At 46.3% G+C, this 16,906-nt stretch overlaps 1 long non-coding RNA gene across 2 annotated transcripts; it reads left to right on the forward strand.

The window, feature by feature from the left end:
• Window positions 1–32: 32 nt before the first annotated feature.
• Window positions 33–10,754, forward strand: LOC309845048. 2 transcript variants are annotated; one of them, XR_014301000.1, is made up of 4 exons: window positions 33–132; window positions 6,054–6,240; window positions 8,469–8,589; window positions 10,394–10,754. It is a non-coding gene; the product is annotated as an uncharacterized lncRNA (long non-coding RNA). The 2 variants fall into 2 exon arrangements; XR_014301001.1 differs by lacking the exon at window positions 8,469–8,589.
• The last annotated feature ends 6,152 nt before the right edge of the window (window positions 10,755–16,906 follow it).

Raw genomic sequence — 16,906 nt, forward strand, 5'->3', positions numbered from 1 at the left:
TGGATCCTCCCAGAGGGAAGAGTGTCTTCACCTCATCGGCTCTCCTATGATGTCATTAACTCCTGCTTCCTTGCAACTGTAGGGCATTGTGGCCCGAAAGCACCACCTAAGCAGGAACTGCCTGGCTCCAAGGTAAGGACCAGCATCCCTGAAGGTGGAGAAGAGGGTACCTGGGAGAGTGGGGAAGTCACCCCCTGAGCATGGCAGCCTGGCTCAGGGTGGGTTCTAGAGCCTGGCTCTTCCCCTCAAATCCTAGCTCCATTATTTATACTCACGTGACTGGGAGCCAGGTGCTCAGCTACCGGTGACTCCCTTTCCTCCTCTGAAAGATGCGGCTGATCCTACCCATCGTCATATGGTCACTGTGAGAGTGTAACGTGATGCACGATGCACATAAAACACAGGATGGAATCCTTCACATCCTGACATTATAAGCATAACAAACGTTTGTTACTATCACTACCTAAGAATTTAATTTCCACTTTTTTTTTTTTTTAAAGGACATCTAATGAGGTTTTCATGCTTGCTGGAATTGGCTTTCTTCAGTTTCAAGACATGAATTTTTAGAAAGGGATCAAGATGAGAAAAAGATTCAGCTGGTCTAATATGGCTTTTTCTAGAGAAAAAAGTTGCTAATTCTGCTTTATTTTTCTTTCATCTGCATCGTTTTTCTTTTCTTTTTCTTTTAATTTTTTAAAAAGATTTTATTTATTTATTTGACAGAAGGAAAGATCACAAGTAGGCAGAGAGGCAGGCAGAGAGAGAGGGGAGGAAGCAGGCTCCCTGCGGAGCAGAGAGCCCGAAGTGGGGCTCTATGCCAGGACTCCGAGACCATGACCTGAGCCGAAGGCAGAGGCTTTAACCCACTGAGCCACCCAGGCACCCCTCATTTTTCTTTTCTAAAAGAATGGGCAGTATCTCCTGCTTCTGCTGTTTCTTTAAAAAAAAAAAAAAAAAAAAAAAAAAAAGCAAAACCCTCACTCTCCCAGAATCCTAAATGTTTTTCTAAATTAAAAGATCCTTTCTACCCTCTTATGCTGGATTATTTCTTGATTTTGATCAGTCTCTTCAAGCATAGACTAAATCCTTCCATCTGCTGTAGAAGTTTGATGCTTGTTTTGACCTTATTCTTCCCTGGACAGCATTAGGGAGGTCTGGATTGGTTGATTTGGGTCTCTCCTTCGGTAAGGGATCTTGTGGGGACAGCTGTGGGAAAAGGTCAGTGTTATGGACGTGTGCTCGCGTCTGAGCTGAGGTGTGGGGATGAGGACACTCAGACAGTATATTGTGTGGCAGGAGGAAGCAGGGAGGAAGATGAAAGGACACACCAAAAAGAATCCCTTAGGGATACAGCCAGGAAGCCGCGCTGACAGGTGGTTGATTGAGTGCGTTGGGCCATGTCGGACCCTCTCCACTCACCTCCTGTTCCCAGGAGGAAGCAGCTGGGGGAAGGGGCCTAATTCTCATGGAGGACCTGATCCACCAACTGTGTGCCTGGTGCAGGATAGGGCACATTCATGGATTTCATCTCCCTCCTCAACCCTGACAAGTTCATGGTATTATTCTTACTTCGCAGATGACGAAGTTGTGATTCTTCAAAAATTGAATGACTATTAAGGGCCAGGAATGGGTTCAAACACAGGTCAGACAGCAGAGGCTTTTTCCAGTATGATGGAGTTCTTGTAGCTGAAATAAAATGTTTAAAGCTCATGTACCATTCGATGCAGGAGACACTCAAACCTGGGAACATGTATACACAGTGATCCTCTTTCTGGAAGCCTTGGGACTGTCACTCTCACCGCCCACCAAGATTACTTCCTGAGTACTAGGTAGTTGTTAAAGGAATTTTAAAAGATCTGTTAGACAACTTTTCCAAGGAAATGCCGATCAACTAAAATGATTCAGGGTAAGGGTAAGCAGATGGCAAAAGAGACCACCAAAGAGCCGAGAAGCCTGGGGAAATCTGGAAGGATTCTGACAAGTATGAGGAGGGGAAGGGGGACAGATTCAGGTTTAGGAAGCCACAGGCAGTACCAACACCTGTCACGGAGGTATAATTGTTTATGCTTCCGATCTTTTCATTTAAAGTCAAACACTCTTAAGACGTTGAATGGAAAACAACTGCTCTGTGAAAAAGGGAGAGAACATTCTTCGGTAGGTTTTCTTTATTCTTCACTTTCAACTAGTGGAGGGAAGAAATGGGGGGACAGCCTAGCTTCACCTCTCATGGCGTGTTCTGCTTGATCATGAAGCGGGGGGCCTAGTAGATGGTGTGAAAGAGGGCATGTGGAAACGGGCCCCCTGCATGAGCTGTGCATGGATCCCACAGTGGCTTCTGGGGTGACGGGAGCTCCAAGGATCCCTCAGTTGTCAGCAGAGAACAGAGAGTCTAGAAGCTCAGAATTTCCAGAAAATTTTCTCACTCATTTTAAACAGCCTATTGCATTGGCCTTAGCAACAGGCTAAGTTTAGATGACCTCTATTTTATGTGGCAGCTTTGAATCATGCAAATATTTCTATTTATATTGGAGTCTATTTTTAGAATGACCAAAATGACCAAAGACACTGTGTGTCCATCATGCCCAAGAAGCTAAAAGCTTGCAGAAGTGTTGATATTTCTGCTCTCAAACTCACAACTGAGTTACTTAGCTGCTTTATTCAGGGCTCTTAGCAAAATGAAAGGGTGTTAAAAAGAATCCATCAGTGAGTCCCAGGACAAAGTTTTATCAGCAAACACAATTTTGAAGTACTGACTGTCCACAAATCAGATGACAATCATAAGTTCAACTTCGATGGGATTGTTAAAGGATGTGTCAACAGAGCCATAATCTATGCTATAATCAACTCGAGTCAACTAATGAACTACAACATTCATGCCTTCATTCAACAGGTATTTGTTGCAATATTTTAAAATATTTAAAAATTTGAAAGTCCTAGTAATACCTCCTCCCAAATTACAGAAGCATGGACACCAAGCATAGATTGTTGCATTCAATTTTAAATAGGCTTTCAGTGTAATTTATTGGAAAACCGGGATAATTTCATGGCCAATGTTTTGTCACCATATTACCAGCACCTAACACATATTGGGAATTCAATAAATGTGTTAAATTAAATTGAGTCTTTTTCAACTTAAGCAGGATTCATTGTGTGTTTAAATGTATGTGCACAAAAGGCCTGCAAATACAGCCAGGAATTAATCACTTCTAAACTTTGTGTCAATGCTTTAAAAGGCTGCATTTAATTTCCAATTAGGACTATGAGAGAGGGGAAGCAATTTGACTAATGAGACAGGGAATCACAGCTTTTCTTTGGTTGACCAATGGATGTGACTTTGATTGAATTGCCTCTGCTGAATTAGTCAGTGACCTGCACAGACCAGAGTCTTACTCTCCAGGAGAACTGGCTGGTGTGGAAAGAATTAATAGGGAGAACATAAAATATCTGACCTCAGACACATTTTTTAAAATATGATGGTGTTGATAGTCCTTTTTGTTAAGTTTTGGCCCTGGATCTTCTCTTTAGGCTTTTTTATGTTTTGAGGGCAGAAATGGCCAAGTGATGATGACTCTTCATCAAAAACTGAGATTTTGCTGGCACTACACATATAGATTGCATTGTGAGCACTTCCATCGGATTCCAAATAACGTACATTAAGAGGTTTGTTGTCAAGTTTCCAGAGGGAGGTTGGAGATGGCAGGAAGCTCGTCTGTTTTAATTTGATTGATTAGTGACCTACATTCTAAATGGCATACCTCTAAAAACATAGGAAATTACACCTTCTTGGGTTATATATTACCAAGAAAACAACGATGTTAGAAAGATATGAAGTTATAAATTAATTAACCATACTAATTGAGTTGTTACTGTGTTCAGCCCATCACTGAGCATTTTATACATCAGACCCTCACTACCACTTTCTGGGGCAGGCATTGCTCTGCTTATCTGTTGCTATCCAACAAGTTATCCCATAGTCAGTGCCTTAAAAGAACCTCCCACCCCTTACTTTTTTGTCCTTTTGCTTAAGGCCCCTTCAAAATGAGTTTCCATTGATCCACAACTGTAGATATCTTGGGTGTGGATATGAACACGCCATGGAGGGGAAGGAGCTAAAACAGACAATTAGTTATGGTGTTGAAAGCTAGCAGAGAAGTGAGTTCTGGAGTCAGGGAGGAGGGGTCTGGGAAGATTCTCCTGCAAATGCAAAACCAAGTGCTGAAGAAAGAGGAATGTTTGGCTGTCAAGAGAGAACGGGGCTCCCGATAGAGAAAGAGAATGTGCTAAGGGACAGAGAAGTAAGGAGCAGAGATTTGGGACTACCTTCTGAGAGGGGGTGAAGACAGAGCGAGTTCTCAGAACGGACAAGAGTTGAGGCATGGGGGTGCCGTTGGCCTCAGTATCTGTGTCTGTAAAGTCACAATAGCACTTGCCTTTTTTGGTTTGTTTTAAAATGAGGATGAGAGATAACATCTTTGAAGCCCCTGGCATCTAATAAATACAGGAAAAAACAACAACAACAACCAGGAACCGACAGTTTTGCTCGCCTGTAAAAGGGGCAGAAGAATACAGCAAGAATTGTGGAGTCAATTAGAGGAAGCCCTCTCCCTGGACTTACTCCTCTAAGTTTGGATCCCGTATTTGCAGACCCTGTTCCGTCAATAATTTCTGAAAGTAATAATGGGAATCCATTACGGATGTCCACTATGGGAATCCAAGTGGAAATCATGCATTGGCTTAGGATATTCATGCAGGCTTACTCAGCTATTTCAGATGGGAGATTTCCTGCTCTTTTAAAAGGGGACAGAAACAGTGCTAGGGACAACGTGAGAGGCATCACACATGATTTGCATTATGGGAAGATCACTTCTGCTTCTGCTTTTTTGCTCCTTCGGTGAACAGCAAGGCTGCTGTATGTAGAAGTGTGGTGGGCAGGGGAAGGCAGGGCCACAAGGGATGTGGGACTGGGTGGTTGCCACAGCTTCAGAGGAAGGGAAAACCATGGTGGTAGAATTCTGGGTTGGTTTAGAGTTAAGAATAGACACTAGGAAAAGACATAATGTATCTCTCTCTCTCTCTCTCTCTCTTTTTTTTTTCAGTCTGTTTCTTTCAGTTAAATCCGTATGAGCTTTCCTTGATTCTGTAGAAACATCCTGAAATGATCCCATCGGTCTCTCTTGCTTGTTGGTTTTGGAGAGCATTTTCTGTCCTCTTGGGGGTCTGTAGGTGTTCTGCTGGGAACGCTGGGAGAGACTCCCACTGTGCTAGCCCGCTGCCGTTTCACTCCCCAGACTCTTGAAACCCCCTTCGCTCCTCTTGAATCTCTTCGTGGAGTGATTTCCAGAGTAGATGTGCTCTGGAATCAAACCGGGAGGAGGACCACACAGCTCAGAGCTCAAGCCAGAGCTGGCAGAGTCGGCTCCTGATTGTGACCCTATCCACTCTACCCTCAGGAAGCCAAAACCTTTGACCCAAGGAGGGAACCACCTATGGGCTGCGGCCATTCCTAGGCGATCCTTTTTTTGTGCATGGTATTCGAGACCCCCAGATGCTTCTGGCCTGCTCCTGTGAGGACTAGTCATAGACAAGAGGGGAGCATGGGCCGTGATGGATAGGATAGGTGGCTAAGGGTCAATGGGGCTTCCCATTCCAAATGTATCTTTGTATTCCCTGAGACTAAAAGGATAAAAGCCCTTCAGGTAAACACGAAAATACTTACTATTCAATTCATGTTCTTTTGACTTCCTTCATGCATAGAAAAAGATACTTCCTTTCTCTTTCCTCTTTTCCCTACCCTCATTGTATTCCTTCCCTGCCCCCCTCCTCTCCTTCTCCCTCTCTCATTCTCTTGTGTTTTGTTACCTGATTTCTCCCCTCTTAAAGAAAAAAGATAACTTTGGAGAAGAGCTAAAGAATGTCCCCCCCCTCACCTTGTGACTGCCCCCCCCCCCCACTCTCTTGGCTCCTTGACCTGGACTCCATTCATCTGGGCACCATTTGCAGCTGAGAGAAAACGTGAAGTAATCCTCAGGTACTTAACCTTGATCCACCTGTAGGAACAGCCCCACTTGTGAAGAGGCCTGAAGAGATCTGGCCAACAGATAGGGAGCCCGCCAGGCTTCAAGTCTGTACAAGCACACCGTGCCCCAAGTGACTTCTCCCAGGGAACCAAGAGGGCTGGCGAATGGAAGCAAAACCCAGTCCTCTTCTGCCTCCTTTTGAAAACAGTCCAAATCTCAACAGGTAAGTGAAACTGGGTAGTTTCAGTTCCTTGTTACACACCTTTGGCAGTGGCTCCTGCACACTGGCTTGCTGCTTTCACACAGGATCGTGGCAACCCTCCCAATTTTGTTTTGATATGGACTCTGCTATTCCGTGTCTGTGGCTGCTCAGCTACAAACAAGTGGGGTTTGAGAGGGTAAACCATGGGATTCACCCCTGAGGTCTCTTCCTGGGGCCCAGTTCAGAGCCTGCCGTCCCCTCCTTCTGGCCTGGTTCTCGAGTTTGTAAAAGCAGTCCTGTCACCTGCCACCATGTGTTCACAGACAGGGCGCTGGAACCGCTCTAGGCCCCCGCTGGAGTCTCTGGGTCCAGCACCCAATACCATGGAACCAGAGAACTAGTGATGAGCCCAGCTCAAGGGAGAGTCAAGGTGGCCCAGAGACCTGGCTGGGCCATGTCATCTGCACAGCGCACCTTGCCCAGGGGCTACCTGGAGGGAGGCTGAGAAGCACCCACAGAGCCTTGGCTGAGAGGCACCCACAGAGCCTTCTGCCTAAGGTGGGACCTGCTTGGAGGTGACCTTCCTCTAACCAGGGTGCAGGGGATAGCTATAGACGAGAAACTGCCAACTTCCAGATTATATGGAAGTCTTGAATTTTTCAAGTCCAGAGCTAGTTCTTTTTGGCAGAAGGTGTGGCCAGAGGGCAAAAGCAGATCCTGGACTTTAAGGGAAGCTGGGCAGTCCTAGAGAAAATCAAGCCGAGAGTGTAATGGGGACACAAAGTAGTAGTTCTCAAAGAGGTATACTAGGGGCAAACAGCACTTGCTTACGCCTTTTGGAAGGGCTTGGAAGGCAATGGTGAAATAGGAGAAATAGCTCTCCCTTGACAGCACAGGTGAAACAGGGGAAGTGTTCTTGTATAAAAAGATCTGGGTGAGCCCCTGGGTTGCTGCCTGTTCGAATGCTGGAGTCAATTCTGCTGTGGCACTTGGGTTTGAAGGCATGAACCTGTTCCAATGCAACTAAAATACCAGGGCACAATTTGAGCATCACGTTTTGTCCACAAGCAACACTAGGCAAAGCAGAAAACTGCCCCCCAGCTGAAATGTGCTGTGTAGGGACACACAGTCACACACGTGCCTGCATCTCAGACCCGGCTGCCCTCTGTGTGTTACGAAACACACACCTTCTGCCACTTCACACCAACCTTCACAAGCTGCAACCCTTTTGAGAGCAGATGGCAAGTCCCCTTCAGAGAAATGCATCGTGTTTATTACGGTATTTCTATATTGAGGCCCCGGTGATGAGTGCAGCCCCAGGCTCTACGCTGAGCTCTGATGTGATCACAGATAAGGCAGGACCCTGCGAGGGCAGCTCGCAAGGTCATGGAGGTAGCTCCAAGTTTAGGAATCAAAGAATACTATAGCTACACATTTAAAATACCTCTGATGTGAAAACTCACCCAGGAAGACTTGAGCTTGCCTTAGTAAAACGGTTAGCAGCATGTTCTGGATTTGTGACTCTTTTTTTTTTTTTTTTTAAAGATTTTATTTATTTATTTGTCAGAGAGATAGAGAGAGTACAGGCAGGCAGAGTGGCAGGCAGAGGCAGAATGGAGAAGCAGGCTCCCTGCGGAGCAAGGAGTGCAATGTGGGACTCGATTCCAGGATGGTGAGATCATGACCTGAGCTGAAGGCAGCCGCTTAACCCACTGAGCCACCCAGGCGCCCCTGGATTTGTGACTCTTTACTGAGCACCAGGCCAGGCATCCCAGGAGGCACTTGACACACGTCATTGCTGATCTTCCCAAAAACCCCTGAAAGACAGACCTCAGCACGCCCATTTACAGGTCAGCAGACTGAGGTTCCCAGGCACAAAGTGATGAAACCAGCCCAAACCATGTGGTAATTAAGCCGAGGAGGTGGGAGTCAGACTCCTCCCCTCCCCCCATGCCCACGTATCTCCTCCTGAGAAGACTTGGTTTGGGCCAGCTGTTTTTTGTCTTCACGGGGTTGCTACCAGCTTACGAATACACCCTTTCTACTATAGAGCCGCTCCCAGCTTCCGATGCCTCAGGCTGGTGCCCTTGGGGCCCTTTCCTCCTCTCCCTAACCTCCGGATGTTTCCTCCAGTCTGCCCAAACTCAGTTTCCTCTTCTATAAGACCCACATGCTGGCCTACCTATGGGAGGAAAATGTAAAGCTCAAATGAGAACCCGGTGTTGCCTACACATTGTGACCTCTTCCAGGTGAGTTAAAGAGAATAAACAAAACCAGCTTCCCGAGCATGGCACCACACGGCAGCAAATGGGGAAGGGCCCATCCTTCTCCGCGCACACGTGCGCACACACCAAGCTGAGTGCCTCCCTGGTGAGTTGAACTTTCTTTCTCTCAGAGGCATCCTCAATGCTTATTTAAGTCTGACCTTGCCCACATGAATGTTGGGGAAAGGAAGATGTGTATAAAATCAGTGCTCTGAAGAGAAAGTCGTGTAAGGAGGCAGAGGGTAACAGAGGTGTTGGTTCATTCTGGGTGGCCCAGGAGGGAAGACCTTTCTGAAGACAGGCCGCCTGGGCTTAGACGCCATGATGTGAAGGCAGCAGCTGTGCGCCATGTTGTTTTCTGGGGGAGAGTGTTGGGCAGGGGGAAGAGCAAGTTCTGGGTATTGTGAAAGTTCAACAAGATGGAGCATACAAAACTCGACATGCAGCAAGCTCTTGATAACAGGAAATTTTCTAAATTAGACATCTAGCCCAACACAGAACAATGATATATTTTTGAAAAAAAAAATTTATGTGTGGGGTTCATTGAAGTGGAATAGGTCCATTTCTCTTATTATGTCCTCTTCAGATGGCATGTCTATATATCTATGTGGTTGGCTCAGTGTCATGATTTCATTCCTGCCTCTGGGCTGCTGCTGAGTTTACCTAGTTCTTTTAGAAAACATACCTGCTATTTTTCAGGTATGTTCAGAACATCTTTGAAACATTTGGGGCCACCTTTAGTCTTGGCTTTCCACCCTTGGCTAAGAGAGTAATGTTGTCAACCAAAGTTCCCTACTCAAAGATGATGCATATATTTAATTTTCATCCCAGCCTATCCACTGGTTCTCTGCAGCCATTCTATTGTGAGTCACAAATTGAATTTATATGGATCACAGAAAGCTTTTTAGAGAGAGCATTGGGCAGACTTGTGGGCAGGGAAGGGAGGGTTGGCCTGTGATGAGTCTGACTTTGAATCTACCCTCTTCACTCACTCTCTCCCTTCTCTTCACCCCCCATTCCATGAGTGTAAGAGATGAAAAGGAAGGGCATTCTCTCTGGAGTGGGGATTCCAAGAAGTAGGATGAATAGCCAAGGACGTAAAGTCAGAGAATCAAAAGGACATAACTTTTTGCTTTGGGTTGTCATAAGCAACAGATAATGAAAAAGGACCAGAAACCTCTACACCTCTCTCTTCTCTCCCCACCAATGCACATGTGTGAGGAAATCACGTTGGTTTACTCCCTCACCCAAGTCAGACCAAGTGTTTCATTGTGACTGCTGGGGGTGCTGCTGAGAACCGTGGAAAGGCCTCTGGGCCGAAGAGTGAGGCCTTGAGCTGAGAACCCCCCAGGGAGGATAGTACATTGCCTTCCCCAACCCCCAGAGTACTGGAGAGTAGAACTCCCTTGGGAGATGTTAACAGCCATGACCCAGCCTAGCAAGGTGGAAGTTTTATTTCATTAGATTGCTCCCCAAAGGGAAATTCTGGTGCCTGGGGCAAGACAACATTTGTCATTTTGACACCTTTCCATTGCTTGTCAAATCTTAACAGCCCTCTTGGGTTTTCACATGTCCTCCCACTTCTAGGTAGCCTTGCCTCTGGTGGGAGTCTCCTGGCTAGAAGTTGTTAGGGCGTATTGTCCAAGCAGCTCAGGTCTAGTTTCTGGAAAATGTTTGTTATTGCATTAGGGACCATAATGAGAGGAACACAGACAGTATCATCTGTAGGAGTTTAAATCTCAGCTGCTCACCCTTCATCTGTTTGGGCCTCAGTTTACCAGTTCCATACTGGAGTATAAGATGGAGAACATCATACCGGGACCTTAGCATTGTCCTGAGTATTGAAGTCCAAGTCGGAATTGTGCACATGGATCACTGTCAGTCTTCATGACATTCCAGTTTCTCTGCAGGTCCAGGTTCTCTGCTTGTCTGTTTCAACAGATGGAAACACTTGTTGAAAGAAGGCAGCAAGCCCAAGGTGCTACGTAGGGAAACAGCCCCTTCCGTCTCAGGAGGCATCGAGCCTTGCTCCAAAGGAGTGTGTGGCAAGGGCCCCAAGCATATGGTTTGTGGCTTCCCAGTGGATCCTGGGAAGGCTTGCCAGATTTAGCCATAAGACACAAAACAAAACAAAAAGGACAATATTGGGGGACATATTCGAAATCGAAATTTAATTGCGCATCTCGTGTATGATTTAGTGGCTTGAATCCCAGAGGCGCTGGTGCAGCTCACATTTGGTGTTCTGTGGTCTGTACATTAGTGTTTGTCTTCTTCTTCATCCTAAACAAGAGCAATAAAAATCCATTTTGGAAGAAACCCATATCACAGCATGTCTTGGTGCCAGGTCTGGCCTTGTTCCGCCCCAGCTTCGGGCTCACAGCCACAGTACCCAACCTCTCTGAATCCCAGTCTCCTGATTTAAACTCCCGGCCTGCCTAGTGAGCAGAATTGTAAGGGCAGCAAACAAGACGTAAGGCCTGATCCTTTATATCATGTGGGCTGAGGCTTTCGATGGGCATGAGCATACACAGTTTTCTTCCATTTGTGGAGAGCTAGGACATGTGAGGCACAAGTGGAAAATTTGCAAAGTCAAGACAGTTCACAAGGATGAATTCTAACCCAAATAACAAGGCTGTCACAGGAAGGTTAATTAGACTGGTCCAACGTAAAGCTTCCTTTTATGACACTATGGTGGTTGTCATCGCGTTTAGGACAGCATCTAGCACACGGTAGGATCTTCACAACTTAATTTTTTTTTTAAATATTTTATTTATTTATTTGTCAGAGAGAGAGAGAGAGAGAGAGAGCGAGCACAGGCAGAGTGGCAGGCAGAGTCAGAGGGAGAGGCAGGCTCCCTGCGGAGCAAGGATGTGGGACTCGATCCCAGGATGCTGGGATCATGACCTGAGCCGAAGGAAGCCACTTAACCAACTGAGCCACCCAGGCATCCCCAACTTAATTGTTAAATGGATGAATGAATACACGAGTAAGGGATGTCACTCCCTTCCCTATTTCCTTCTCAGTGCTTGTGAAGTCATTTAGCATTATTTCTGTCTTGCCAGGAGTTTTCTGGTGTAGGAACCGAGCTCAAAGATGGCTCACTCTACCAGCTCACTCTGGTTTGTCGTGCTTCCCACCTGGCATGTCCCCGGGTGGTTCTCTTGGTGGCCCCTGGGTCACAGGTCCTCAGACTGCAAGTCAGATGGGGCTGATGAGCCAAAGCAAGCTTTGGCATCCCGCCCGCCCACGCCTTTTCTCCCTCTGTTGATGCCCCCCTCCCCCATATCTTTCCCCTGGCTTGCGACGTGGCTCCAGTAAGAGGACATGAGAGCACTTAGAAAATTGTAAAACTTTTAAGGGAAGTGCATTCTTAGTTCTCATTTTTAGCTTACCCACAGACTAAATGAGCCTTCCAGAGCGAGTGTGGTGGGGAGGGGCAGTGGTCCCCTCTTCCTTTTCTCCTCCAGCTAATAAAGGGACCGAATTTCCCTTTACTCTCCTCTTGCCCCCTGAGAAGTTATTTAATCTCATCTCCCGCCTCACATTTCCTGACTTCCTTGAGCACGTTTTTCTGATTTCTTTGTCATCCTCCCTGGGAACAAGTCCTTTTTACAGTTTCTCAGCTACTTCGGTGGGTGTCTTCATTCCCGGAAAGCCCGGGGTTTACTCACTGGACTGCTTCCACCTCTTACCTCTTTTTTTTTGGTGAGTGATAACAATGCAAGAGCTTTGGGGAATTTTTTCCCTGCAAGAACACCTGGCTGTCTCTGGGCCCCTGTTTGACCCTTGATCTCCTTTCTGTGCAGGCTTTTCAATGAATCCCTTAAGCCTGATGAAATCCCCTTTCTTAAAATCCATTTTCTTAATTTGACCACTTTTCCTTCTTTCCTGATAGCTCTATCCCTGACCATCCGAGCATGCTGGTCCCAAGGCTCACTTCTGCTTTTACGTCCTATCTTCCAAACCCCTACCCGCTGCATGAAAAGCCTCAAATTAGAAGAAACACAAGGCTTTCCTTTCCACAAGCCTGAGAATGGCTTCATCCCGGCTACTTTTTAAGGAACTAACCACAGAAAGTCCACTTGCTTTCGGTTGCCATAAACCTCTCATGTGTGGGGACAGACTTTCGGGTTCAAGGAAATCCACAATATTTGCCAGATGATTTAACTTTGTTCCTAAAAGTCACAAGTTGCCCAAGAGATGATATCCCCGCATTTTACATTTTTGGTTTTCCATAGGAAGGACATGCTTATTTAAACAGATTGCTGTCTTCCTTAAAGAAAAGCAGACATAACAGCAACCTCAAAGGCTCTACTTTGTTGCAAAATTGCAGTTTTGTAATTCAACAGTTTCCGTCTTTGACAACAGAGTCGGCTGCCTGCCTCTGGACCCCCCCCCCAACTCCCCACCAGTCTCCCTGTCACCTTCTCACACACACTCAATACCATATGTTCACATGAGTCACCCATAAAATGGTGCTGACACTGGGCAGCCGAAGCTCGTACACCAATCTGCTCTTTATGCATCCGACATTTGGCTTTCTCAGGATGCATCCCTTTGCTTAACCCCCTGGCCCCCGGGATGCCAGGAGCCAGGAGGCTCTCCAGATGGAAGTCTTATTCTGAAAGCTGTGCACATTTCACATGCAGCAATGCCTGGAAAGTTTACAGAGGACTTGTCCTCACTGGAAGAAATCGATTTGGGAGGCGCAGAGCAATCCGTACTTTGAGAAGCAAATCCCACCTGCATTTATATAATGCTCCATCACTCCAGAAGCAGGGCGGCTGATTGCCAGGTTGGCGCATGAAGGACAAGTGAGTTAAGCTGAGGCCATTGCCCAGTATTTTTCATCAATACCAACACCATCTCAGCCGTTTTAGTTCATTGAGTCTTTCCCATTTGGGTAAGAGTGTCACAGTGGAATTCGAGGGGATAGTAAATCTATGTTAAATTTTTCTGCAAATCTTTGAAAGTGAACTATGTTCTCTGTTTCTTCTGCAGTTTTCTCCTGCTCAATTAGGAAAATCATGATTGCACTGCATAAGTCTTTTCACTATTCTCTGTCCCCCGTCTCCTGTCACATCCTTCTCTTCAGTAAGGTGCTCTTGCTTCCCAGGTTAGGTATTTGGGATCACTTTGTTACATTCCAGACCCAAGAGCACCATCCAGTAGCTTGTCCATCAGGAGATTGGGTATAACTTTACCGCACAAGGATGCCTGCTGCTCTCCATGGTGGTCTCTGATGCCCCCTGCTCCCGACGGTTCCACGGGCTTCTTTGTTTCCACTTCACCTTATTCCTTCTACCTACATGGAGGTAGTCATCTCTCCTTATTTTCCGAGTTAGGAAACAGGACGCAGGAGGGTTAGGTATTTTATTTAAACTCATCCAGGAAGTTCATGGCACACACTGTTATGGGCGCTAGTGTTCTGTTTGGTGTGACACTTTGTGAACTTTGGTGGCTGTGCTCTTTCTTTTGCCAGGCATACCATAAGCAAGCACGCTGCACTGCATGTAGAAGCAGCACCTGTGCCCTGAATGGGGGACAGGCAGACCTGGCGTCTAGCCTGAGTGTGCCACCACCAAACTGTATGGCTTTGGGCAAAGTCTTTTTCTGTTTTTTTAAAGGTTTTTAAAAATTTGTTTATTTGAGAGAGAGAGAAAGAGCACAAGCTGTGGGGAGAGTGAAAAGCAGGCTCCTTGCTGAGCAAGGAGCCCAACATGGGGCTCGATCCCAGGACCCTAGAATCATGACCTGAGCTGAAATTAAGAGTTGACTGTTTAACCAACTGAGCCCCCAGTCGTCCCCAGGGAAAGTCTTTTAAGCTCTCTGGCCCAAATGTCTCCTCCCCCTCCTCCTCCTCCATTTCCTCTTCCTCTTCCTCCTCCTCTTCCTTCTTCCTCTTCCTCCTTTGTCCTCCTCCTCTTCTTCTTCAAGATTTGATTACTTATTTGAGAGAGAGAGAGAGGGAAAGAGCGAGAGAGTATAGGCATGCGGCAGGGAGGGAGGGGCAGAGGAGGAGGGAGGGAGAGTATCAGGAGCAACTCAGGGTCTCGATTTCATGACCCATGAGATCATGACATGAGCCCAAATCAAGGGTCAGATGCTTAGCTGACTTAGCCACCCAGGTGCCCCTCAAGGGCCCTCTTGTATTAAGGAAGAGTCTTGAAGACAAATGGCCTCCAATGTTGTTTTTAGCTTGTGCCATTTACTGTCTTATGATTGATGTCTGACAGTCAGAGGTTAAGTGGGTTCTGAGAAAGATGGCTGAACATCCACTTTGCTGGGACAATGCATATTTGCATGTGACATCCCGGAACCATTATTAATAGTACCTCCTTTCATTCTCAGAAGTGTCCCAGTTTAAAAATAGTTCAAATAAAATACAGTAGAGAGACCCTCACTTTTAGTGTAGTATCAGGAGAACTACCAAAGCTGTCATTTGGGCTGCTGGCCCTTCCTCTGCAGTACGTTTCAAGGCCCACCCTTCCAAACAGTTAGAAAGGAATGTGGTGTGGGCACCAGGTGTCTCAGTTAGTTCAGCGTCCAACCCTTGATTTTGGCTCAGGTCACTATTTTAAGGTCTAGAGTTTGGATCTGTGCTGGGCTCCATGCTGGGTGTGGAGCCTACTTTAAAAAAAAAGGAAAAGGAATGTGGTATGTCAAATCTGTAATTGAAAGAGAAATCTATGTCATCTACTCAGTAGTGTTTATTGAGTATCTCTTAAATTCTAAGGTATAGTGAAATATACATTGGTAGAGATGCACATTTTGTAGTCCCTGCTACTGGCAAGCAGGGCCTTCATGGGTTGACTCTTGATTTTTTCCACTCAGAGTGAGAATAACTTGATCTCTTTAGAAATGGAAATTGGTGCCATGAAGTGGGCAATTTGCTTTGTTAAAAAACCTACTAGACAGGAGTTTTCTTTAATCTTCAAGGACAGGAAATTTTGGTCCATCTTTGGACAGACTCTGTCCTCTATGGGCCATATTGTTTTAATTTTCCCCAAATGACTACATGGTAGTGTGTGGGTGAGGTGGTAATCTCATCGAGCGTTAATTGAAGACTGAAATATATGGAAACTTCATCCACTCCAGTCCTAGACAGTGGTGGTTAAGTCTTTCTTTTGACCGTGGAACACGGTCAAATGACTGCAAGCAAGTGGCCTGTGGCAACAATGTCACCTTCCATTCCCCACAGGTTTGGTAACCTCAGGAAACATTTGCGGAATTGGGCTGCTCACCCAGTACAGACATTCTCTCTTTCTAAACTCTGACAAGATGTCACACTGTCTCCACAACACCTTCCCAGTGGTGAGAAGCTCACCCCTCACAAGGCGGCCCAGTCCAATTTTGAATGCCTCTAGTTGTTGGGCCAGTTAATGCAAGGGCCTAGACCCCAAAGCCTAGGAAAATCACCTTGTAATAATGGAAGCCCTTGCACAACCAGCCTGCCTTTTCCAGGTTGGCATGAGGAGTTCAGGACCCACTCAGGTCCTTCCTTTACCCATAGGGCAAGGAGGTGTGGGGGCTTTGTGTGCTGTGAAGATACAGCAATCCATGTTCTCAAGAAAAAATGCTCTGGGCATAAATCCAAAAGTAGAGCAGAAAGGTTTCTGAATAAACTGGTATTTGAGGCTTCAGCGTAAAAGAGTGGGTATCCAGCCAGGACTCCTGAAGGAAAATGCCTAGCAGTAATCTCTTTATTTTCCTTCTGTTTTCTTCTGGATGGGTGTGCTCTCTCCCTGTGCCCCCAAGTGCTCCCAGTGTTGAATGACCACCACCCCCCCTGGAAGGATGGCCTATTCAAATGTTTCTTGGGATTAGACTCCACTCTGGGCCACAAGCCAATGCTGCTTCTGCTCTGGAAACATTGTCCCACTGTCCCTCATTGTAACTCGTGCTCCTAGGCTGTTTGGAAAGTTCTTGAGTAGACATTTAACTGTGACTAATATGCTGATTCACAAGTTGTAAGCAAGACCTTACCAAGGAGAGAGGCTGGCAGGAGTCTCTGAGGAGCTGCGTAGCGATACACTATGCCACAGGCTGCCCCAAAGCCATTAATAAGCCCAGACGACAGACACATGGTTAAAAAGCGAAAAGAGAACCTTCAGGAAATCAGCCACTAGCATCAGAGAGGAAGCAAGAGGAAGTGCGATGTGGAAGAACTGGGCAGCGTTCAGTGGCTCAGCCCTCTTTTAAACTTCTCTTGCGTAGCCTCTGTGTCTGGACAAGTGGGGTCCAGTGAAACTGTCTACTGAATATCTGGGGGCATCTTTGCTTGGCTCTGATGGCTAATGAGACAGAGAAGCCCCGAATTCTCAACCTGGTCATAGCTCATTCAACTGGGTTCAGAATGTTTAGGACTTTCAAATACTAGCTTGAAGCAAGCTTCGTTCAACTCAAAAGTTGGCATCCACCAT

This window comes from Mustela nivalis, assembly GCF_964662115.1.
Source record: "Mustela nivalis genome assembly, chromosome: 12".
Lineage (NCBI taxonomy): Eukaryota > Metazoa > Chordata > Mammalia > Carnivora > Mustelidae > Mustela > Mustela nivalis.